Below are 25,465 nucleotides of genomic sequence, written 5' to 3'. Positions count from 1 at the left end.
AGTGGCCAGCGCTGGAGAGAGACGGCTCTGCCCAGGAGCAGCTCCTCTGCAAAGTGCAACAGGGCTGAGGGCACTGTCTGCAGGTACATGAGAGGAGTGAGGCAGAGAGAACTTAAAGGTGGTCTGGGGTGGATGGACGGCTGACAGCTAACTGGGGGAGAAATCTTCAGAACCCTTGACATGGTAAGTATCTCCATTCATGGCAATGAACATGAGCTTCATGGAGGGACCTTTTAAAGCCGGCAGAGCCCCCAGGAATCTCACTGCTCTCTAGAGGAGAGGACGTGCTCCAGAGCAGGGCTTCTCTGCTGCACTGTCAGAGGGACAGGCCGTGGTGGCTGCCTTCTCCCGCGGACAGCTGCAGGGGTGTGCAGCCGGGGGTACAGCCATGGGTGCACAGGGCTGTCCTACAGAGCAGGGTCCCTGCACCCCAGGGGCTGTGTGCTGGGGCAGGGACTCTGCCGCCTGCCAGGGTCAGCACTCAGCCTGCCTGGGAAGCTCCTCACGGCACTGTGGGGAGAAGCTGTGGGGGGAAGGGGAGACCCCCAGCAGGGCAGGGTCCTTCTGCTGTCCAGAGGGTGCTGCATGGGTCAGGGCTGCTCACAGCTCCAGATCACCCCAGGGAATTTCCAAGGGGACTTTTCTAGAGGAAGTCAAGATCAAGACTACCTAAAAGGGAAGGAGTTTGTGCTTTGAATATGTAGGGAGTGGCATTCGGAAGATCTCACGATGTACGGAAGGAATAGCTGTAGCCCTCCCTTGTTACGAGGTAAGGTGATGGATAGGCTTGTAATGTTAAGGGCACACCCACGAAGGAGGTACTTGGTGAACGTATACAGGTAAGATACGCAGTTTAATAAATGGACATTTTGTATCCATCATATTGGTGTTTGTACTGATGTCCCCGTGAAGGTCTTAACCTCCTGCGGCATTAGTCTGCGATCTGAGCGCCACTGATATGTGGATTGGCAGGTTTAATGAGGCAGGCTAATTGCGGTGTTGCAGTATTAGTCTCTGCGACCTGAGCGCCACTGACACGTGGAGAGGCAAGTTCAAAGAGGCAGAGCTAACAGCAACAAATGGTGACCGCGATGTGATTTACGACATGATTTTGGGAAAAGATAAGCTGTGGCAGTCGGCGGTGCACAGCAGGAGGTGAGGAGCTCTACGCAGGACGAGAGACTCCGCGGCGCGCCATAGATGTCACAGTTAAGGTACTGAAAAGATGGGGTAAACAAAATAAGACTTCTATGAAGTCGAGAACATTAAAAACAATGCTACAAAGGTTGATAAGGCTCGGTGTTTTAGCAGAGCCGATAGACGGTATGAAGCCAGAGCTCTGGCCGCGAATAGAGGCGGAGTTAGCAGAGCAAGCAAAATTAGGAAAGCCGGAGCATTTAATGGCTTGGGGGCAGGCAAATGCGATGATGAAAGCTACCCCGGAGGAGCACTCAGCGAGCTCCAACGATGGGGCGGACCCCCGGAGGAGCACTCAGTGAGCTCCGACGATGGGGAGGGGGAAACCGAGGTGCGTAGGGGAGAACTAGCAGAAAAATGGAAGGCAGACATGCAGCGTTGGGGGGCAGAGATGTGGGAGGCATTGGCCTGTCAACCTTGCACAGCCTGTGAGAAAGTGCTAGGCTTTGATGAAAAACAGGCCTTGAAAGAAAGATAAGAGGCTGTTGAGCTATGCCAAGGTGGCAGGGAAAAACAACGGACAGCTGCAACACTAAACTGTGGAAAAGTACTGAACCGCGAGAAGATGTTACCGCGAGAAGATGTTACCGCGAGAACAGCGCGTGATCAAGAGGGTGATTGGCCTGCAAGTGCGGAGTTGACAGCGGCGGCCCTGGGCCTTCCCAAGCCCCCCCCTCCAACGCCAGGAGCGGCAGTTTTTACAGAAGGTGCTGACGCTGGAATGCGACGTCCGTTGTCTGCCAAGACCACATAATCAATAAGCAATGGCTTTATATATTCTTAACAGTGTTTTGATGTTTACAGCATTTATCATTTTATGTTGTGTGAGTAATAAGTGTAAGAGACTTCCTTGTGTGATTGTTTTGCGCGCATGAGACGCAGCCCAGCTGCAGCTGCGGAGTGTGGAGTTCTCTGACAGAGCGCCTTAGTGCCCACCTGCTGGGTCACTGGTGCTGCCTGTTTGTTTGGGCTGAGTGTTTTAAGTGTCATAGGTGAAATATCTCCTCTAGCAGGAGGCAGTAATTCTGTATTAATTGTTGTCTTGAAGTTAGGTGCATACTCTGTGGAGAGAGTGCACCTTTGTACCATCTATCTAAGAAGGGTATTGTCATAAAAATCATCTACAACCTTACAGGGGTTGTTCGTTTTATCAGAGGTCAGACTTACTCAGCTTCTTTATTTTACTACAGCTGGGGTGACTCAGGATTTGGACCAGCACGTACCCCTCAAACATTTTGAGCTCAGACAGGGAGACAAAGTTGACCTCTGATAAAAGTAACCTCACTAAAGCCGAAGAATCTGTTGAACTGACAGGCATTTTACATACTGGTGCAGATGTGACTGTAATATCTGTGAGCTTCGGTAACTCGAGTGCTTTTCAGGGTTGGTGGTCATGCTATAACATTTCAAAGCAAAGATCTCATTCATGTAAGGAGCCCAGTAAACTGGGTAGCAAATATTCATCCATTTATATTGGAGACCCCTGCTACATCATGGGGTCGTGACTATACGGCTCAATGGGGAGCTCAAATTGGATCAAATTTGTCTTAATTGCCACTGCAGCACAGCCCACCCTGAAACTAACCTGGAAAACAGAATCACCTGTGTGGGTGGGTCAGTGGCCCTCGCCAATGGAACAGTTGTGCCACCTTAATGATTTAATTCAGGAACAATTAAGTGCAGGACATCTCGTACCTACCACCAGTCCTTAGAACTCGCTGGTGTTAATTATTTGAAACAAAAGTGGTAAATGGTGACTTTTACATGATCTCCGACATATTAATGATGCCATGGAAGATATGGGTACATTACAGCCAGGCCTGCCCTCCCCAACAATGATTCCCTGAAACTGGCATCTTGTAATAACTGATCTAAAGGATTGGTATTTACCATTCCCTTGCATCCAGATGATGCACCTAAATTTGCCTTTTCTGTTCCCAGTATTAATGTTAGTGAACCTGCAAGACGGTACCACTGGGTTGTTTTGCCACAAGACATGAAAAATAGTCCCTCGATGTGTCAGTGGTTTGTTGCAAAGGCTTTGAGCCCTGTTAGAATGCAGGTCCCCCAGACTGTTTTATACATCATTATATGGATGACATCCTTATAGCAGCAGAAACACAGGAGATGATGGAAAAGACTCTTGCTTTACCCAAAGACTCAGTATCTCAAATGGGGTGACAATTAGCACCTGAAAAGGTACAGAGATCATCACAGTGGCAGTACCTGGGGTGGAGAATTTGTGACCAGACTAATGTCCCACAACAGGTGGAACTTAAAACTGATGTTAAGAATTTAAATGATTTACAGAAACTGTTACGAGCTATAAATTGGATACAGCTGTTGTTGGGCCTAACTAATGATGATCAGCATAGCTTGTTTGATATTTTGCGAAGAGATCCTTCACTGACATCACCCAGAGTACTTACAGAGAAAGCAAAACAAGATCTCCACTAGGTAGCTAATGCCATCTCAGAAAGACAAGCATCATGAGGTGTGCCCGGCCATTCGTATCAACTGATATTATTTAATCCTTCAGGGCAGCCCTATGCTCTGCTGTTTCAATGGGATGAAACACTTAGTGACCCTCTTGTTATTATTGAATGGATTTTTTTTTGTCACACCAAATGCACAAGATGATCACTACTCGTCCAGAAATGTTTGCCAAACTGATCATGAAAGGTGCCACCAATATTGCATCACTATCTCGCAGATACCAGATCAACAAGAAGTCCAGGGCAGGGTTCAAGTCCTGGAAAGTGGTAATTGGGAAGGACCATATCCTTTAATAACCTGGGGAAGAGGTTATGCTTGTATTTTCACAGGTCACAGTCCCGGTGGTTACCAGCAAGCTGTGTGTGACCACACCTGAGGCGTGAGAGGCAGCTTTTGGTGGACACTCAGGAGCCAGCGGTGGGTGCTATGGATGCCCCTGTGCCAACAGTTCACGACCTCTTCGGCTGATCATTTAAGCAGAATGTATGGGTAATGCTTGCAACTGCAATAGGACAAAATATCTCTGTCCTTAATCACACTATGGTTGCCAACCTTTTTAAGAGAAAATGCTAACAGTAATTGTAACTCCTTGATGAAATATATAGGCTTATAAGTCACTAGTAAGAGATGTAGCTTAGATAAAATGTAGTTATTAATAAGAATGGAATGCTATAAGGATGTGTGTATTTAGGTTCCTTGTTTAGCAATATCATGAAGTCCCCAAGTGTTTAACCTTATTAGAAACTCCCTTGGTTTTCCCCCTTGAGTGGTGGCCAGACTCTGGGTGGAACCCAACAGGAGGATGAAATCAGATGTTTCCGCTCAAAGAAAATTGCCAGTTATTTTGGCCTGCTGAATTAGATAAATGAGGCTGGACCTGCTTGCAGCGATGTTGGATGCCTCACCTACGGATGGACGCATCGTGTAGGATTTCCCGTTTGTGAGGAAGGGTACTCTAAATTCTCGCTGCATCCAGGGTTCCCCAGCATTGCGGATCTGAATGTTAGTACCCCATTAAGTAAGTGTGCTATTCCGTATTTTCCTTACTGTTTATTTTTGTAGTATTTAGTCATATCCCTTAAAGTAGTGAAATTAGCCTACTCTTTTAACTAGTAGCTGTAACTGCTGTATTGTTTCTAGCCTTCTGTGAAACTATTTTGACTATGCTGCATTTTTTGAAGTTTCCCTAACCCTTAATTCACAAAGTCTTGAAATAAGTGTTGCAGGTGCTGCTGCAAAACAAAGAAAAGAGGATGTGGACTCAAACTAACAAATCTGTACAATGGTTAGAGGCCAAAGCAGTCCAAATGGCACTCCAGCAAGAGACAGAGAATCCTGTTAATATTGTTACAGACTCTTTATATGTTTATAAACTCGTACACAAAATGACAACAGTAGGATTTGTGCAGACAGAAGTGTCGACCTTACTTTATGAAGCTCTACAACAGCGCATAGGGCAGGCCTTTATTACACATGTGAACAGTCACCAATCCCTACCAGGTCCGATTGTAGAAGGCAATCATAAGGCTGACCAAGCGGCACGGGGTGTGTCATCATTGGACGCCGCAAAGAGTTTACATGCCTTTCTACACCTTGGAGCAAAAGCCTTAGCAAAAACATGTCATATTTCTCTGTCACAAGCAAAAAACATAGTGGCACTTTGTCCCTACTGTCAAAAAGGCCCACTGTGGGAGGCAGGTGTCAATCCACGGGGTCTCTCTTCCAATCAGATATGGCAAACTGATGTAACAACATGTGAATTGTTAAAACCAAATAAGTATCTCATAGTAACCATAGACACCTTTAGCTCTACAGTATTAGCCACAATGGCTCGTAAGCAAACAGCCAGACACATTATTGTTCATTGGGAAGGCATTATCGCCTTGTTAGGGAAGCCACAAGAGATCAAAACAGATAACGGCCCTTGTTTTGTTGCTAGGCGCACAAAAGAATGGTGTGCATTGTGGGACATCAAATTAGTACACGGCCTTCCTTACAACAGTCAAGGACAAGCGATAGTGGAACGTGCACATCGCACCCTGAAAGCAAAGCTCCAACAGCTTGGGGAGGGGGAAGGTCATAGAGGGACAATACCCATAGACCGCCAACAGGCTCTTTTGTGACGCGCTTTGTACACCCTAAATCATTTTGTTCGAGGCGATGAGTCTACACCTCCCCTGTGGAAACACTTTATGCCAGCCCAGGTGACGAAAAACTATCCTTTGGTCCAGATGAGGGAACCAGGCACGATAGCTTGGGAGTCGGAGTGGTCACTGAGGGTGTTTGGGCGTGGGTACACAGCAGTGGAAAAGGACGGCCTAATCAAATGGATACCCGCACGGTGTGTAAAACCTGATCTAACATAAGATGGAGTTTTGTGTTACAGCGTTGGTGGTGGATCACCCTCCTTGGTTGCGTGTTGCCAACTCACGCAGGATATTGGAGAGAGTGGGCACGAGAACATCACCGCGAAGACGTCTGTTTTCCTCTGGATACACGGGCAGAATCTTGCTATGTTTTCATCACAGCCACCTTTGTAAAACCAGAATGGTTTGGGTGGCTTGACAACGTGTGGACTTAGATTACTAATTAGCTTAGTTGGGATTGGCTCATTTGGGGAATTATTGGAATATGGGGTGTGCTTCTCGCTGTCTGTATCGCCTTTACATGTATTAGTGCTGTAGTTTGTAGATTGTTTAAGAAGGTTAATGTTTTGTTCTTAGATCAACATATGGGCCTTGCTCATCACCGCTTGGAACAGCGCAATAATGACAATCAATCAGTAATAATGATGTTATAAAGCATGGGGAGGGGGAAATGTAGGGAGTGGAATTCGGAAGATCTCACGATGTACGGAAGGAATAGCTGTAGCCCTCCCTTGTTACGAGGTAAGGTGATGGATAGGCTTGTAATGTTAAGGGCACACCCACGAAGGAGGTACTTGGTGAACGTATACAGGTAAGATACGCAGTTTAATAAACGGACATTTTGTATCCATCATATTGGTGTTTGTACTGATGTCCCCGTGAAGGTCTTAACCTCCCGCGGTATTAGTCTGCGATCTGAGCGCCACTGATATGTGGATTGGCAGGTTTAATGAGGCAGGCTAATTGCGGTGTTGCAGTATTAGTCTCTGCGACCTGAGCGCCACTGACACGTGGAGAGGCAGGTTCAAAGAGGCAGAGCTAACAGCAACATGAATATTCTGCTCTTGGGTGGCCTTCAGGACAGTGGGATGCTGGAATTTATTTCCCTGTTTTGGAGAAGGAACATTTCTGAGATGTTCCTTAGTCCCTGCACTCACAGGGAATCCCCTGGACAGTGCCCTGCTACCAGAGGAGGTCTGCATGGCAGAGCTGAGCATAGGGTGAGTGGGATGGGGACTGTGAGCACTGACAGATAGGAGAGGTTGGGATAGAGAAGCAGCTCCTGGCAGGGAGAGTTCCAGGCAGCAGAGAAACAGGCAGAGAGGGATCTGCTCCCAGAATCGCCTTTGGAGGAGATTTGGGCAGCTCCCTGCCATCCCCTGCAGTGCAGACACCTTCAAGGAGCATCCAACCTTGGTCTCCTCTCCCACCCAACACAGTCTTTGCCATCAGGGTTGTGGTATTTCAGGCGGAGTCTTCTTCTTGGCAGCCTGACTGCAGTGAGGAGAAACCCCTGAGTGCTTGTCTGTCTGTCCCTGTCCTTCCTCCCTTGGCAGGAACGTTGGGGCATTTTCTCTGTGTTTCCTCCCCTGTCCTTGCTGCTTGTGTCCCCACCTTACCTGGGGGTTCTGGGCATGGCAGTGTGTGGGGCTGGCAATGAGCTGACCCTCACTTAAAGACACCCCATCTTCAGGGATTTTGACCCTTTCCCTGGGGTCTCTCTGGGCTGCAGGCTGCCCTCCAGAAGGGCACAGCTCTGCCATGGCCTCTCTGTGCCCCATGGAGAAGACAACTCGGTGGTAAGGCCATGGCAACGCAGCTCATCGTCTGTGTGTGGGCAGCTGCAATGAGCCCTGTGTGTCCCTGCCCAGGACGGGGGAAGCTGAGATCCTCCTCAGGTACGGTGAGATGGTGGGGAGGGATTTGGGGATCTGCACTTGGAAACTGGATTCCTCTGCTGTCAGAAGTTCCTGATTTCTTCTCAAGTGACTGTCAGGGTGTGATCATCCTCCAGCTCAAAGAGCTGCAAGGAAAGGGCAGCTGAGCACAGGGCTGATGGACAGAGCAGCTCTCCACACTGCACTAAGGGACAGTCCCTTTGTCTGTCAGCACCAACAGGGATTCACATCGAAAGGAACAGGAACGCCAAGAATTTCTGCCTTAAAAACCTCTCCTCAGTTGTGATGAGGCAACTAGAACAAAATAAACAAAAGCAAATCCCCACAGCTCTGCTCTGCTTTTGGGTGCAATGGGAGTGACAATGCTGAAAAGTTCATTGCTATCAAAAGTGGATTTAATTTGAGATCACCTGTGTTCCTAGTTATCTGCTGTTGTAGGGCAGGGCTGACTCCTCCAGAGCCCAGAGCAGAGACCCCTCTTTCCCTGGATACCCTCAGCCAGCACCAACCAGAGCACATGACATGGACCTGCCAAAGGTTTCCTGAAAAAGGCCAATCAGTTTGGGGGGGTTCTGTGAGAAGTGGAGTAAGTTTTGTTCAGAGAAGTCTACCCTAACTTGTCACTGATTTTTTCCTCCACGTACAGATCCCCATGTCCAGAGGAAGCAAATGTCCCATGGCAGCTCCATCACCCAGTTCCTCCTCCTGGCATTTGCAGACACGTGGGAGCTGCAGCTCTTGCACTTCTGGCTCTTCCTGGGCATCTCCCTGGCTGCCCTCCTGGGCAACGGCCTCATCATCACCACCATTGCCTGTGACCACCACCTGCACACCCCCATGTACTTCTTCCTCCTCAACCTCTCCCTCCTCGACCTCTCCTTCCTCGACCTGGGCTCCATCTCCACCACTCTCCCCAAAGCCATGGCCAACTCCCTCTGGGACACCAGGGACATCTCCTGTGCAGGATGTGCTGCACAAGTATTTCTGTTTCTCACTGTCATGGCCTACGACCGCTCTATTGCCATCTGAAAACCCCTGCACTACGGGACCCTCCTGGGCAGCAGAGCTTGTGTCCACATGGCAGCAGCTGCCTGGGGCACTGGGTTGCTCAATTCTCTCCTGTACACAGCCAAAACATTTTCACTGCCACTGTGCCAAGGCAATGTTGTGGACCAGTTCTTCTGCGAAATCCCCCAGATCCACAACTCTCCTGCTCAGACTCCTACTTCAGGGAAGATGGGCTTCTTGTGGTTAGTACCTGTTTAGTTTATGCTGGGTTTATTTTCATCATGCTGTCCTATATGAATATCTTGAGAGCTGTGCTGAGGATCCCCTCTGAGCAGGGTCAGCACAAAACCTTTTCCACATGCCTCCCTCACCTGGCTGTGGTCTCCCTGTTTATCAACACCTCATTTTTTGCCTACCTGAACCTCTCCTCCATCTCCTCCTCATCCCTGGATCTGGTGATGGCAGTTCTGTGCTCAATTCTGCCTTCAGCAGTGACCCCCTTAATTCACAGCATGAGGAACCAGGAACTGAAGGGGGCCCTCTGGAAGCTGTTTTCATGGACATTTTTCATCAGGGATAAACTCCCCATATCTCTCTGCAGATGTTTTCCAATGTACCCCACACTAGACCTGAGATGTGTTTTCCCTTGTCTTATTACTACTATTGCTAATATTTCTATTATCATCTTCATTATCCACATTATCACTATCATTGTCATTATGTTCCTGCACAAATATTTTGATTCATCCCACTTCTGCCGAGGCATTAATCTTTTCAGTTGCACCTGAAGCCCATATAAAAGTCTTTCTCACTCTCTCACAGCATCTCTGCAATAAACTGGTGTCGCAATTAGCTCTGCCTCATTAAACCTGCCGACCCACATGTCAGTGGTGCTCAGGTCGCAGGGACTAATACCGCAGGAGGTTAAAACTTTCTCGGAGACATCAGCACAAACACCAATGTGGTGGATACAAAATGTCCGTTTATTAAACTGCATATATTACATATATGCGTTCACCAAGCACCTCCTTCGTGGGTGTGGCCTTGGCGTTACAAGCCTATCCATCACCTTACCTCGTAACAAGGGAGGGCTACAGCTATTCCTTCCGTACATCGCGAGATCTTCTGAACGCCACTCCCTACAAACTGGGATCTCACCGGTAGAACACTTGAAGGCTGGGATCTTCTTCCAGTGTGGATGTCAAGAATAGGCCCAAGGAATTAAACTCTGAAAAGAGATTTTTTGTTATGATTCTCCATATCTCCAGGAGCAGAGAGCTCCCAGTCACCTTCTGATCTGTTGAGGCTGGCAGCTGGACTTCAGACTCCTCTGCCAGCACCTTGTGACAGTGAAGATGGTGAGTGGGCACTGATGTACATACTCAGGCCTATCCCACATGGGAGGTGGCAGGTGATGCCCTTCAGGAGGGGAACCTGGAGCTGTCTGGAGAGCGTGGGGGATCTGCAGGGACATTGTGTGCCTGGGGTGGGCAAGGAATGGAACCCCACAAAGTGTGAGATTCTCTGAGGTCGAGTCACCCAAAAGTGAAATGTTCACTCCTGGTATCTGCAGGTGAGTGAGGACTCTGCAGTCCCAGGGGAGGCAGAAGAGACCCAGCAGGCATGGGGAAGGGAGGCTGGAGAGTGATTCATGTCACCATTAGTAAAGTACAGCTGACAGAGCTAGAGATACACCTGGTGCCTTTGGAAATGCTCCCCAGTCCCTCCAAGCACCACTGCCATATGCTCAGGATTAACCCAGCCTGCAGCCAGACAGAGCTCTTCCCCTGCTCGCTGTGAGAGCACCAGGATCCAAGAGTCTCCAGGGGTGGCAGGGAGGGCAGTGCAGGTCCCAGCACTCCCAGAAGTCCCTCTGGTGCCAGAGCAGCTCCAAATGCTTGGGATAGGACTCACAGAAATATCCAGTGAGCTTAAGGGGAAAAAAAAAATAAAATCACCATGCTAGTGATCCCCAGCTCAGCTGGAGAACACAGTGACCAACGTCATCTAGCTGTGAAATTTTCCCTGCTCAGAGCAGACGATAGTACTAGACACCTCCGGAAGTCCCTTCTGACCCAAAGAAAGGGCTGTAAGGTGGAGCTGGGGGCAGGGGACACGGCTGTGAGTTGAGGCACAGCTGGATTTTGCTGACCCTGGTCAACCCTGTCCTCAGGATTTCACCTCCCAAGAGAAGACACTGTCCTGTGGGGACAGGAGTCAAACAGGTGTGGAGAAACTACAGAAAAGTCCTCAGAAACACTGCCAGGCATTCTGGAATCACAGGGTAGGTTGAGGTTGGATGGGATTGCTGGAGATTTTCTAGTCCAACCACCTGCCCAAGCAGGATCCGCTAGAGTAGATGTCCCAGGACCACATCCATTTGGGTTTTGAGTATCTCTAGGTTATGGTGGCTCCCCAACCTCTCTGGGAAACTGTCGACGAGGAAGTCTCGGACACAACTTAGACGACCAATTTGATCAAGTTGATGCCACTTTATTAAAGGATACACAGCAATTTATACACTATCACAAAGCACATGCGCTGCTATCTTACTGCTATTAGGCTAAAGCTACTTGTCCACGCGCCCTTCTGCCCTCTATGATTGGTCCCAGTGTGGTGTCCACGCGCTGCTCTCCCCCCAAGTTGACCCCCTGTTTTCGACATTCCAACATTTTTATCTCCTGGGCAGGAATGTAGTTTCTCAGGCCATCTCGGCCTTGTTTATGTCTTTGAACAGAGCTACAGCTTGCTGTTACAGTGAGGCCCCTTGGTCTGGATCGCTCACAACATGTCCGTTGTTCTCCAGTGATGCCACAGGAAACCTGATCCAGTGGACAGACACCTTGGTAGGGAAGAAGACTTTCCTTCTGTTCAGCTACAATTTCCCATCTTTCAGTTTGTGCCCGTTGCCTCTTGTCCTGTCACTGGGCATCACTGACAAGAGCCAGGCTCCCTCTTCTTAACAGCTTCCCATTAGAGATTTAGGAACAGTGACAAGCTCCTCCTGAGCCTTCTCCATATTGAACAGGCTCAGCACTCTCAGCCTTTTTTCACATGAAAGGCGCTTCTCTCCCTTAATTGTCTCTGTTACCCTTTGCTAAACTCGCTCCAATATCTCTTTTGTACACAGGAGCCCAGCACTGGACACAACACTCCAGGTGTGGCCTGACCAGTACTGAGTACAGAGGAGGGTTTTTACACATTTTCAGGATGTGTATTAATTGTATGAGAAACGACACAGAATTCCCTCTGTACTGGCCTTGCCAGTACTGTCTGTATTATACTAATCTTTTGGGTATTTCCACCAGTCCTGACTAAACTGACCATGTTTGAAGTCACCTTTCCAGCAGCCTAACTGGACTTAGGCACTTTCCATTGTTCCCCAGATTTCCTTTCCTCTTACTCTGTGACCATTCAAACACCTTTCACCCACCCAGCTGCTGCTTTGAGCTTCAGAGATGTAAAAAACTTTCCTGTCTTTCACTAGTCTGCCTAATAGTCTCTATAGCTCACTCTTTATAAGTGTATTTATCTTTTCCTATCTGTCTGTCGAAAACATCTCCTCTATGGTTATCCCTCATGGAAGGTGAACATCCTTGGAGAGAGCTTGGACTTGGCATACAGTTGAGAAGTGTGTTTTCTTGTTTATCATGTTTTACTTTGGGGACTTTTGCAATTAGGAAAAACCCTTCCATGCCTGATGTAGCCACTTCCCTAAGGAAAGCAGATAGGAGTTGGTGCAAAGAAGCTGTAACCTCCAGCTGCAGAATTCAGTGGAGAAGTCTGATGTCAGGAAAAGTGACATTAAGTCCCAGGTGGCCCATGAGAGAAATGGCAGGGCTGGGGAGGTGAGGAGCAAGGTTGTCCCTACAGTGTCAGAACTCAAAGGACTGCTTTTCCTCACGGTCGAGACCTCCATCGGAGACACCCTGGATCAGTATCAATTAGAGAACGCTGCTGTCATGTCTTCAAAGCGGTCATTGAAATCCTTAACTCCATTCCTGAAAAATCCCCAATTAGCTGTACAAGTCTTGAAGACTTGATGAAGATGGTGGAAGTGACATGAGTTGTTAGGGCTTTCTTCACTGTAACGAGCCCCGTGGTGTATTTGGTGCTCTGAGTCCCTGAGCCTCAGATACTGAGAGAAGGTAGAAGTAGTCTCTCAAGAAGTCAAAGTCAGAAGTAAAACCCAAAGATTCTTGAAGCATTAACAGGCCCCACTGAGGGCCATCACTGACAAAGCCTCCCCATGGGCTTGTTAGAAGATAATTGGAGGCTGTGATTACAAGGTCAAAGCAGTGTGTGGGTGGCTCTGATGCCACGGAAACCCTTGATTTGCCTTATAGAACAGCTGACCAAGCCTTGACCCCCAGCCCCTGAAAAGGGAGATTCTCTCCTTCATGTGTGGCTCAGGGCTCTTCCCGTGGGCAGTGTGATGTGAGATGTGCAATGCTCAGTGGAGGACAACAGTATGACAGTGTCCAGCCTTCCTGGGGTTGTTCAAGGAGGCAATGAGACCCTAGGGTCGTGATGGCAACCTGTCTCCTCATAGGCCTTGGTGGCAGAGACAGCTGCCATGGCCAAGAGGAAGAAGGTATCAGGCACATACAGGCAGGATCGAAGCTTTTTGGGAAGGACCAGCTGGGAAGGCAAGGATGAGGAGTGGTTCTTCTTCTGAGAGGTCAGCAGGAATGCATGGAGCTCTGCCTTGGGATGGGGGATGAGCCAGCTAGGTGCCTATGGGTCAGGCATCGCTGATGTTGTAGAGGGTGTTTGCTACAGATCACCTGATCAGGAAGCACCAGCTGAGGCTTTCTTCAGGCCACAGGCAGAAACTCACATTCACAGGCCTTGGTCCTCATGGAAGGACAACATGGTTGGACACATGCAATCCAGAGAGTTCCACAGAATGACAGAATCACAAGTTTGGAAAAGACCTTGAAGATCATCTAGTCCAACCATGAACCTCACTCTGATCCACCAGATCCCTCAGCGCTGTGTCAATCCGACTCTTAAACCCCTCCAGGCATGGGGAGCCAATTTGTAATCATTTCCAGTATTCCTGGATGGCTGGGGCTACCTATTCGAGCCCATTGTGTGATTAAAGTGACCCATTTACTCCACATGTCATCAGTTGCATGGTGTGTAGCGAGGACACTCCCTTTGAACATCCAGCCCACCCCTGGCAGTTGGCGTGCCAGGAGGAGCTGTGCTTCAGTCCTTGTTGTAATTAGCTCTGCTTCTTTAAACCTGCCGACCCACATGTCAGTGGTGCTCAGGTCGCAGGGACTAATACCGCGGGAGGTTAAAACCTTCTCGGGGACATCAGCACAAACACCGATGTGGTGGATACAAAATGTCCGTTTATTAAACTGCGTATCTTACATATATACATTCGCCAAGCACCTCCTTCGTGGGTGTGGCCTTAGCGTTACAAGCCTATTCATCACCTTACCTCGTAACAAGGGAGGGCTACAGCTATTCCTTCCGTACATCGTGAGATCTTCCGAATTCCACTCCCTACATTTCCCCCTCCCCATGCTTTATAACATCATTATTACTGATTGATTGTCATTATTGCGCTGTTCCAAGCGGTGATGAGCAAGACCCATATGTTGGTCTAAAAACAAAACATTAACCTTCTTAAACAATCTACGAACTACAGCACTAATACATGTAAAGGCAATACAAATAGCAAGAAGCACACTACATATTCTAATAATTCCCCAAATGAGCCAATCCCAACTAAGCTAACTAGTAATCTAAGCCACCCAAACCATTCTGGTTTTACAAAGGTGGCTGTGATGAAAACATAGCAAGATTCTGCCCCTGTATCCAGAGGAAAACAGACGTCTTCGCGGTGATGTTCTCGTGCCCACTCTCTCCAATATCCTGCATGAGTTGGCGACACGCAACCAAGGAGGGTGATCCATCACCAACGCTGTAACACAAAACTCCATCTTATGTTAGATCAGGTTTTACACACCGTGCGGGTATCCATTTGATTAGGCCGTCCTTTTCCACTGCTGTGTACCCACGCCCAAACACTCTCAGTGACCACCCCGACACCCAAGCTATCGCGCCCGGTTCCCTGACCTGGACCAAAGGATAGTTTTTCGTCGCCTGGGCTGGCATAAAGTGTTTCCACAGGGGAGGTGTAGACTCATCGCCTCGAATAAAATGATTTAAGGTATACAAAGTGCTTGACAAAAGAGCCTGTTGGCGGTCTATGGGTATTGTCCCTCTATGACCTTCCCCCTCCCCAAGCTGTTGGAGCTTTGCTTTCAGGGTGCGATGTGCACGTTCCACTATCGCTTGTCCTTGACTGTTGTAAGGAAGGCCGTGTACTAATTTGATGTCCCACAATGCACACCATTCTTTTGTGTGCCTAGCAACAAAACAAGGGCCGTTATCTGTTTTGATCTCTTGTGGCTTCCCTAACAAGGCGATAATGCCTTCCCAATGAACAATAATGTGTCTGGCTGTTTGCTTACGAGCCATTGTGGCTAATACTGTAGAGCTAAAGGTGTCTATGGTTACTATGAGATACTTATTTGGTTTTAACAATTCACATGTTGTTACATCAGTTTGCCATATCTGATTGGAAGAGAGACCCCGTGGATTGACACCTGCCTCCCACAGTGGGCCTTTTTGACAGTAGGGACAAAGTGCCACTATGTTTTTTGCTTGTGACAGAGAAATATGACATGTTTTTGCTAAGGCTTTTGCTCCAAGGTGTAGAAAGGCATGTAAACTCTTTGCGGCGTCCAATGATGACACACCCCGTGCCGCTTGGTCAGCCTTATGATTGCCTTCTACAATCGGACCTGGTAGGGATTGGTGACTGTTCACATGTGTAATAAAGGCCTGCCCTATGCGCTGTTGTAGAGCTTCATAAAGTAAGGTCGACACTTCTGTCTGCACAAATCCTACTGTTGTCATTTTGTGTACGAGTTTATAAACATATAAAGAGTCTGTAACAATATTAACAGGATTCTCTGTCTCTTGCTGGAGTGCCATTTGGACTGCTTTGGCCTCTAACCATTGTACAGATTTGTTAGTTTGAGTCCACATCCTCATTTCCCAATGTCCTTCGGTTTTCCATACAATTGCAGCTGTTTGCGATTGTGATGAGGCGTCTGTAATATATGTTGTGTCGTGAAGAGGGCGCATGGATAGAGGTAGGGTGAGTTGTAGTTGAAGTGTCTTCAGGTGTGTAATCCATTGTAGACCCTTTCCTGTCGTTATGGAGCCCGGAAAGTCAAAGATGGCACATTGTAAGTCCTCCGAACGTGTAACCATGTCCTCCCACACCTGCTGCTTCCAGGGGATGAGTATAGTGTCAGGTTCCTTTCCAAAGTGTTGAAGAGCCATGTTGCGTAGGTGTCCTATGAGGTCTGCTAAAACAGCGACAATGGTAACAAAGGCAGCCTTGTTGGTATTTTGGTAAGCCCAGGCTAAGGTCATGGGCTTGCCGTCCGTGCCTTGAAATAGGATGCCTACTGTGCCATGTTCAGAAATAAAGCAGCCCGCTGTGATTGAATGTTTCGGATCCCATCGCTGCAATGGTCGCTGTTGTTGTAAAATAGCTTGTATAAGCTTTAGATTGTCCTGACACTCCTTCGTGAGTGTCCTTGGCTCCCACAAGTGTTCACCTTTCAATAATTCATAAAAGGGTTGCATAAGTCGCAAGGGAATACAGACAAAGGTGCGGAGCCACTGTAAGGCTCACACTAGTTTCTGAATGTCATGGAGAGTGGCAACGTCTGGAGCAAGAGCTATCGGTTGCGGACTTATATTGTTCTCAGTTAAAGTCATGCCCAGATATTGTAACCGTGTACCACGTTGGATCTTTGCTTCAGCAATGCTCAAGTTATGTTGTTGCAGTAAGGCTTTGGCACGTTGAAACAGGTGTTCTACTTGCTGTTCTGTAGGTGCTGCTAATAATATGTCATCCATATAATGCACCACATGGTGGTCAGACCTACCTTCTCTCAAAGGTGCAATGACCTTGGCCACATATAACTGACAAATAACAGGTGAGTTTTTCATACCTTGTGGTAGTACAGTCCATTGCCAGCGCTGAGCTGGTTGAGCAAGGTTCACAGACGGCACGGTAAAGGCAAATCTCTGTCAGCAAGATGCAAGGGAATGCTGAAAAAACAATCTTTGATATCAACAATCACAATGGGCCAGTCTTTTAGTATGGCGGAACCCCAGGGCAATCCAGGTTGCAAAGCGCCCATTGCCTGCATCTGTTGATTTACAGCTCTGAGGTCGTGGAGCAAGTGCCATTTGGTCGTATCTTTCTTTTGGATGACAAAGACAGGAGTATTCCAAGGGCTTGTGGAGGGTTCTAAATGACCCGCCTGCACTTCTCTTTCTACTAATTGATAAAGTGCACTTAATTTTTCTGAGTTAAACGGCCACTGCTCGACCCACACCGGTGAAGTTGTCAACCACTTAAGTTTTAAGGGTGGTATGTGCTCGGCAGTGGCCCCTACCTTAAATTTGTAATGTCAATTTTCATTTGCTGCATACAGTCACGGCCCAACAAGACTCCGTGAAATTCTGTTAACACGATGGGTTTTAATGTTGCAATTAAAGCTCCTCTGTCTTGGTCTTGTACTTTAAACGTTGTCGTGGTGATGGCTTTATATACTGGCTTTGCCCCTCCTACTCCTGTTACAAATCCCCCAAAGGTAGTTTCCCACTGTCCTGGCCACCACTTTTCACCTATTACTGTCACATCGGCACCTGAATCAATCATGGCCTGTACTACTATTTCTTCTGTTCTTCCTGGGAGGGGCTGACTTATCCAAACGGTGACCATGGGCTTGTCGCTACAATCTAAGACCAGAGCCACGGTTCTTGCCCCGACGCCTCCATCACCGGTGGGGTTTTGTCTGGGTTGCTCTCTTGAGGGTATCCCTGGGCATATCTTACTGTCACTCGGGGAGTATAAGGGGAGTTGTCTCTGCTCTGTGGGGGCTGTTTGTAGTGACAGGAGGAGCCCTGTCCCCATTCCTGGCTCCCCCGCTCTTGTTTCCCTGCCGCATGTGCTCATGCCAGCAGTCTCACGCCCAGTGACCTGATTTCTTCTTATGGAACTTGTATGATGCTGGTAGGTCATATCTAAGTTCTGCTATGACTTCCATTCATCTGCTTTCTTTTGAATGTGCTGCCGTGTTGAAGTTTTGTGAAGGGAATATACAGCCCTTTTTGCCATTTGTAAAGCGGTTTTCAGAAAAATCATATCCATTCCTTTATTATGCTTGGTACCAAACGGAGGGTTCATAATAACTGTGTCAAAAGTCTCTGACATGCTGTCAGATAAAGAACAGACATCACACTGAACCATGTTGATGTTTGTGAGCTCAAAGTCTTCAATATTGCTATTAAATATTTCCAGTGCATCTGCATCTATGGCAAACCCCATACACAATCCTGCTCCTAACATTGCACTTCCAATGCTGAGCATGCCACAACCACATCCTAAACCTGCAATTGTTTTGTTTTCAACATCATCAAAAGTATTGTGAATTGTATAAAGCATACATGCTGCGATATGAGGTCTTGTTGGATACTGTTCAAGGAGCAGTTTTGGACTTTCAAAAGTATCAACTTGTTGAAGACAGCTTTCCAGTTCTTTAAGCTTTAATTTCCTCATGTTTATAGTTTAACGCGGCCCCAGCGGGGCGGGCTGAGGGGCCAGGCTGGGCCGAGTCGAGGCGCCGCCGCGCACTTCCGCTGCGCCGCCTGGCCCCTCGCTGCCAGCCCCCGACACCGGGCCAGGCCGGGCCGTGGAGCGCCAGGCCGCCGCTACACTCCATGGCGCAGCACCCATGGGGGATTAGGGGACGCCTGGCAGCCAATCAAGGAGCGGGTCCTGCTCCTGAGCAACTTGCTCCTGCTCTTGTTGTTGCCCGACCACCTCCATCTCTGCCCCCCAACGCTGCATGTCCGCCTTCCATTTTTCTGCTAATTCTCCCCTACACACCTCGGATTCCACCCCCTGCATCTCCCCCCAAGGGTACACAGGAGAAGACGCAGGGGGCGGAGATGGGATCCTGTCTCTCCTTCCCTGTTCTCCACTCCCGTCTTCCCCTGGCTGTTTGTCTTCTACGGGCCACGCATCTGGATTTCCCGTTGTATCCTCCCCCTCCTCATCGTCGGAGCTCGCTGTGAGCTCCTCCTGGGTAGCTTTCATCATCGCGTTCGCTTTCCCCCAAGCCATTAAATGCTCTGGCTTTCTTAATTTCGCTTGTTCTGCTAACTCGGCCTCTATTTGTGGCCAGAGCTCTGGCTTCGTACAGTCTATCGGCTCTGCTAAAATGCCGAGCCTTATCAATCTTTGTAGCATCACTTTTAATGTCCTTGACTTCATAGAAGTCTTATGTTGTTTACCCCACCTTTTCAGTGCCTTAACTGTGACACCCATGGCGCGCCACGGAGTCTCCCGTCCTGCGTAGAGCGCCTTCACCTCCTGCTGTGCACTGCCGACTGTCACAGCTCGTCTCTCCCCGGATCACGTCGCGGTCACCATTTGTCGTAATTAGCTCTGCTTCTTTAAACCTGTCGACCCACATGTCAGCGGTGCTCAGGTTGCAGGGACTAATACCGCAGGAGGTTAAAACCTTCTCGGGGACATCAACACAAACACCAATGTGGTGGATACAAAATGTCCGTTTATTAAACTGCGTATCTTACATATATACGTTCGCCAAGCACCTCCTTCGTGGGTGTGGCCTTAGCGTTACAAGCCTATCCATCACCTTACCTCGTAACAAGGGAGGGCTACAGCTATTCCTTCCGTACATCGCGAGATCCTCTGAACGCACTCCCTACAAGTCCTGATCACGTCTGAAGCAGCTCGGACCCATTCATATGCTGCCAATATCTCCTTTTCAGTTGAAGTAGAGCGGTCCTCGGATCCTCTGTATCCCTGACTCCAAAACCCCAAGGGTCAACCCTGAGTCTCCCCTGGTGCTCTCTGCCAGAGACTCCAGGTAGGGCCATTCTTCCCGGCTGCAGTGTAGAGCACATTTTTAAAATCTTGCCCTGTCCAAACTGGCCCAAGGGCTACTGCATGAACTACTTCCTGTTTAATTTGTTCAAAAGCCTGTCGCTGCTCCGGGCCCCATATAAAATCATTTCTTTTCCGGGTCACTTGATAGAGAGGGCTTACAATCTGACTGTAATTTGGAATGTGCAGTCTTCAGAAACCCACCACACCCAAGGAAGCTTGTGTCTCCTTTCTGTTAGTTGGTGGGGACATAGCTGTTATTTTATTAATCACCTCCATCGGAATCTGACGATGTCCATCTTGCCATTTTACTCCTTAAAAACTGAATCTCTTGTGCAGGTCCCTTGACCTTACCGTGCTTTATGGCCAAACTGGCTCTCAGAAGTATCTGGATTATTTTCTCCCCTTTCTCAAAAACTTCTTCTGCTGTATCATCCCATATAATGATGTCATCAGTGTACTGTGAATGTTCTGGGGCTTCACCCTGTTCCAGTGCAGTCTGGATCAGTCCATGGCAAATGGTGGAGCTGTTTCCACCCCTGGGACAGTCAATTCCAGGTGTATTGGACACCCCTCCAGGTAAAAATAAACTGTGGCCTGCATTCTGCTGCCAGAGGGATGGAGAAAAATGTGTTGGCAATATCAGTCGTGGCGTACCACTTTGGCTGCCTTCGACTCTAGTTCATACTGAAGTTCTAGCATGTCTGGCACAGCAGCACTCAGCAGTGGCATGACTTCATTCAGGCCACGATAGTCCAATGTCAATCTCCACTCTCCATTAGACTTTTGCACTGGCCATATGAGGCTGTTAAAGGGGGAGCGCATCTTGCTGGTGACTCCTTGGCTCTCTAGTTGATGAATCAGTTTATGGATAGGGATTGCAGAGTCTCGATTGGTGCGATATTGCCCTCGGTGTGCCATTGTAGTGGCAATTGGCACCTGTTGTATCCCAGTGCGACGGGAGGGGTGTGATACAGTTGGCAGCCCTGTGTGTGGCATGCAGTGGGGAAGGGGTAAGTGTTTGTTGTGAAAATGTATCCCTGGGTCGTGTTTTGAGGAGTCAGGTGGTATTCAAGCCACACCTGTGTGGTGCAGAGACAAATGCTGGAGTGGGCAAGGTTACAGCTCAAGCCAACCCTTTCACTGACCGCCAGCGGAGACCGGGGGTGATGCCCAGTCGGGTCCCCATTGGACCTGTGGCAAAACCATCTTCCCCTCCTGCCCGCTCTGCCCTCGGCATCTGCTGCTCAGCCGGTGGGTGGCTGCCGCAGTATTTCCTGTGGGAGGAAGCACCGTTGACATGGGCCTGGGGCTCTGGGGGCCCATGGCCGTGCCCCCAGCAGGCGGGGGCCACCACGGTGGGGCACAGGGTAGGGCAGGGAGAGACGCCAGGAGAATGGGGAGAAAGCAGCACTCAGAGACACGGGGTCAGGGAAACAGGAATTTATTTTCTTGTGAATAAAGACCTGCTGCAGCCCTGTTAGTGCTGCCGGCAAGGAGGCCTCTTGAAGGGCTGGGGAGAGTCCTGGGGGCTGGCCCCTCCTCCTCGGGGGGAGCCTGGGCCTCCCACTCGAGCTGTCCCTGCCCCAGTTGTGCAAGTCCAATATCCTCCCACAACACTTCACTGCCATTTTTTGGTAAAATATCCCTGATAATTAAAAAAACCCAAGATCATTACAATACACAAAAAATTAAAGGCCACATCTACCCCTGAGAAACATCAATCAGAATCATTTTTTTTAAAAAAAAAGCCTATCTACAGTGCTTCCCCATTCCCTCTTTATGGAAGTTACATATATACTATCCAAGTCCTTACTGGTTTTCAATAGTAAAATACATGTGTACTTCACAGTTCAAAAAGAACAATTTCATTAATACAGGATATAAATTCTAGATAAGACAAGAGAAATTCTGATGCAGTTACACACTTTCAGATCTTCATTAACCAAAACCAAACATTTGGTTGAACTTGATGGAATTTTGAGAGCAATACAACAATCTTGGTTTTCATTTTTCAGAAAAGAGGTATTTTGCCTTCTATACAGCACTTTTTTTTTTTTCTTTTTTTTTTTTTATATAGCTCTTCCGGTGTACAGGGTTTACACAGTGCTACTCTTCCCAAACTATTTTGAAAAGCATGAGGAAATACTCATTTCTGTCTTCCTCACAAATAAACTAATTCAAAACCAACTCACCTCTCCACCCTTACAAAGCCGAATTACTTCTTTGTAAGGCTCTTTGTGTTAAAAACAAGAACCATGTCACTACGCCCAATTCATACCATGGATGTGCATTACTGTTCCTCATTTCCGAACACACACAAACATCCAGGCTCTTCTGCAGGCAAAGCACACTCACTCCTCCCTTCTTCCACTGAGAGAACGACAAAAAATGTTGCCACCCGCCCCTCCCCCAGTGACTGAGCAGAGCCGGGCGGGGGCAGGAACCCAGCCCCACCCCGCTCCCCCGCGCAGATGTGAGCCCCCGCAGCATGGTGGGCTGGGTGGAGTGCTCTTCTCGGCGGGGCAGCGCGGGGCCGCTTCCCTCTCTCCGCTCTTCAGCAGCCCTGCTAGGCTAGGGGAAGAGGGGGAAACACACTTATCAGGTCAGCAGCTGCCCATTGGCTGCCATCTTGGCGGACCCCTCGGGGAAGTGTATTCACCGGTTCCTCGTCTCTCTGCCGCGTGAGGCTGCCTCATAGCATTGGCCAATCAGCGTAGCAGGGTGTCTGGCACGCGGATCCAGTGTTCTCAGCCAGACAATGGCAACGTGGGCTCGCGCAGCTGCTGGCGGCTCTGCGGTGGCCATCTTGTGGCAGGCGGTGCCGCTGCAGGGCGGGGGTGAGGGAGTAGAGGGCGCGCTGCCGCCAACGCCCCGGTCGGTACCAGCCCTGTCCCGCCTCACCAGGAGATGAAATGTGCCCAAGGCCTCTCCACACTGCGGGCTCTGCTCTGACTCCATGTTCTTCACTAAGGTGTGGCCCTGGCCAGGTGTTGGGTGCCTCGAGCAGTAGTTCCCACCCTGGGTGTGCAGAGGTGTCTGGGCAGGGCTCTGCCTGGTGGCTCGTCCCTGAGGGGGGTTGGGGCTGTGTGTGAGAGGGCTGAGATGCCCCACAGAGGTTGCTGCATTTATCAGCTTCCCTCTTCTCCCTGGGCTTCCACTTTCCCTGGATCACACTTCCCATTTGTTAACATGTGAGCAGAGGTGCAAAACCTTTTTTCTGATCCGGATTCCCGGTGTGGTAAAATGTGGAATTCAAATATTCTCAGTACTTGTAAGTCTAGGCGATGGAAGCCCATTTGCTTGTGGTGTTACAAGAAAAGGCGATCCCCTTCACAGCTCTACAGGTGGAGAAACTAAGAGGGAAGTGGCACGAAGCAAAGTGTTCACAGCACCTAATCCTGTAAATAAAACCCTGGGCATTATACACAAATAGTAAGAATACTGAGATGATTCAGAATGATGTCCAAACCCACCAACAAAGGAGTCACTTTAGCTTGCTTGCAGAACAGTTTTAAGGACACTGTTTGATTTTAATTTTGCCTTTTTTTGGTTTTTGTATCTCAGAGAAGTGGAAAGGTTTCTATCTCCCTGCTGGATCCACTCAGAGCCCAGTCCTGGAGGTAGCCTTGTAAGGAGTAACCTTACTTCAAAAGCCAGGTATGGTAACAGTTACATAGCCGAACAATTAGAAGACTTATCTCGTATTGTGAAAATGGCAGGTTAAGTCCCACTTCAGTCTGCATCTCTAAAACCTGCAGTGTCTGGTTGGGGTTTTTTGCTTTCTTTTTAAATGGTGCTGCTTCCTACATGTGACCTTCCTACTTCCATGACATAAACATGAACATCAGGAAACACTTTGTCACTGTGACAAAGTCACCTAATGTGACCAGCACTGGCACAGGTTGCCCAGAGAGGTTGTGCAGTCACCATCCTTGGAGATAGTCAGAAGCCAGCTGGACATGGTCCTGGGCAACTGGCTCTAGGTGGTCCTGCTTGTGACCTCTGGAGGTTCCTGCCAACCTCAACCATTCTGTGATTCTGTGAAAAAAAAACATGACACCACCTCATAACCTACAGTTTAGCTTTCCTTATGGGTGGACATGGGAGTCCTTGGTTTGTCTCTCTTCAGAAGAATTCCTGTGTTTTATATTGAACATAAATAGTTGTTGCCTAACCTGTATCTTGGTGGTTAGGAACTTTCCTGTGAGTGGAAAGATTGGGCAGGAATCATGTCCTGAGGATAAGAAAATTAAATCTGGGTTTTCTGTGGTAGGCAGGGTCCGGCGACCGGAAGATATCGCGTTGTACGGAAAGGTAGACCCTCCCTCCCTGCAACCAATCAATATGGATCTCTGACGTAAGCAGGCGGAAGTGACGAGGTAAACCCAGGTTATATAAGGCAGTGTAACCTTTCAATAAATGCCATTTTGCCTCCACCACATTGGTGTCTGTGTGCTGATGGACCAAGCAACCTGGGATTGGTTGCTGTGCTGTTCCTGAACCAGGTCGCCAACGCCTTGAGAAAGGCAGCAAGTGGTGCCGAAACCCGGGAATTTCGCCTGGATTTGGTGAACGGCGGCCGGAGCGGCAGGACCAGCCCGGCGGGGAGGACGCTCCCGGACCTTCAAGGAGAATGGAAGCCCTTGTAAAGGTCATATCTGAGCTGCATAAGCAGTGGGGGATTGATTGTAAGCCCAAAGACTTTACCCTTGCAGTCGCAAGGCTTTTACAGATCGGGGTCATTGATCAGCCGGTGGATATTCTCCACCCAGAAACGTGGGATAAATGCACTAAAGTGTTTGCCGAGGAGACCATGTGCTCAGGCACGGCGAAACACCTTAAGGCGTGGGGGAGGGTCGTGCAGGCTTTGAAAAAAGCCCTGCAGGAGCAGGAAACATGGAGGGCGGCAAGGGACTGTTTATTAGCTGTCCCGAAACTTGGGGTCGGAGCAGCCACACAGACCTCACGCCCTCTAAATGATGATAATTCAGCGGACCCTGGGGACCGGCGGGAGGGTGATACCCCCCCCCCTCAATCCCCAAACCACCCTACTCCGCTCGTGAGGGATCAGGGGCGGGCGGAGTCCCTCTGGGGTGGGCTGGCCGGGGAGGCTGGGAATGCCGCGGAGAAAATAGAATCTGATAACATCTGGGTGAGACCACCGCCCTATGCGCCTCTGAATGGCACTGACCGAAAGGGAGGGGCGATGATGTTCTTGGTGAAGATAAGGAAGGAATGCAAGGTTTAATGAATACACGTGGGCAGGAAGATAAGGACAACAAAGAAGAGACAGGCGGTATGGACATTCAAAAGGGGAAAGCCAATCAGAGCATTTACCCAGTAATATGCCAGCATTCTCCACCAATGGAGAGTGAGGAGGAGGAGAATGGGAGGGATGGTCTGAAAGGGGAGGCGGAAGCGACTAAGGAGTGGAGGATCAATCAGAATGTCCGCCTACAAACACGCCCCTATAGAGTAAACTCCTCCCCGGTCAGACGAGGGGGCGAGTCGAAGGGGAGGGAATTGCCCGATTACGGACAAAGTAGGAGGGGTCGAAGTCCCAAAAAGGAAAGTAGGCGGGACAGGAGCCCAAAGAAAAAACACCAGAGCCTGGAAGTGACTAGTGAGTCGAACTCCGATCTTGAGTCGGATACAGATGGGGACGACTGGCTCACGGCTGATTTAAACTC

The 25,465-nt window shown here is 48.9% G+C and overlaps 1 pseudogene; it reads right to left on the bottom strand.

Annotated features, from left to right (window-relative positions):
* Positions 1 to 17,838: 17,838 nt before the first annotated feature.
* Positions 17,839 to 18,499, bottom strand: LOC141919165 (rRNA N(6)-adenosine-methyltransferase METTL5 pseudogene; annotated as a pseudogene).
* Positions 18,500 to 25,465: the final 6,966 nt, after the last annotated feature.

Source organism: Strix aluco, unplaced genomic scaffold (assembly GCF_031877795.1).
Source record: "Strix aluco isolate bStrAlu1 unplaced genomic scaffold, bStrAlu1.hap1 H_2, whole genome shotgun sequence".
Classification (NCBI taxonomy): domain Eukaryota; kingdom Metazoa; phylum Chordata; class Aves; order Strigiformes; family Strigidae; genus Strix; species Strix aluco.
The sequence above is the reverse complement of the archived record's forward strand: the minus strand, read 5'-3'. Positions and strand labels throughout refer to the sequence as shown.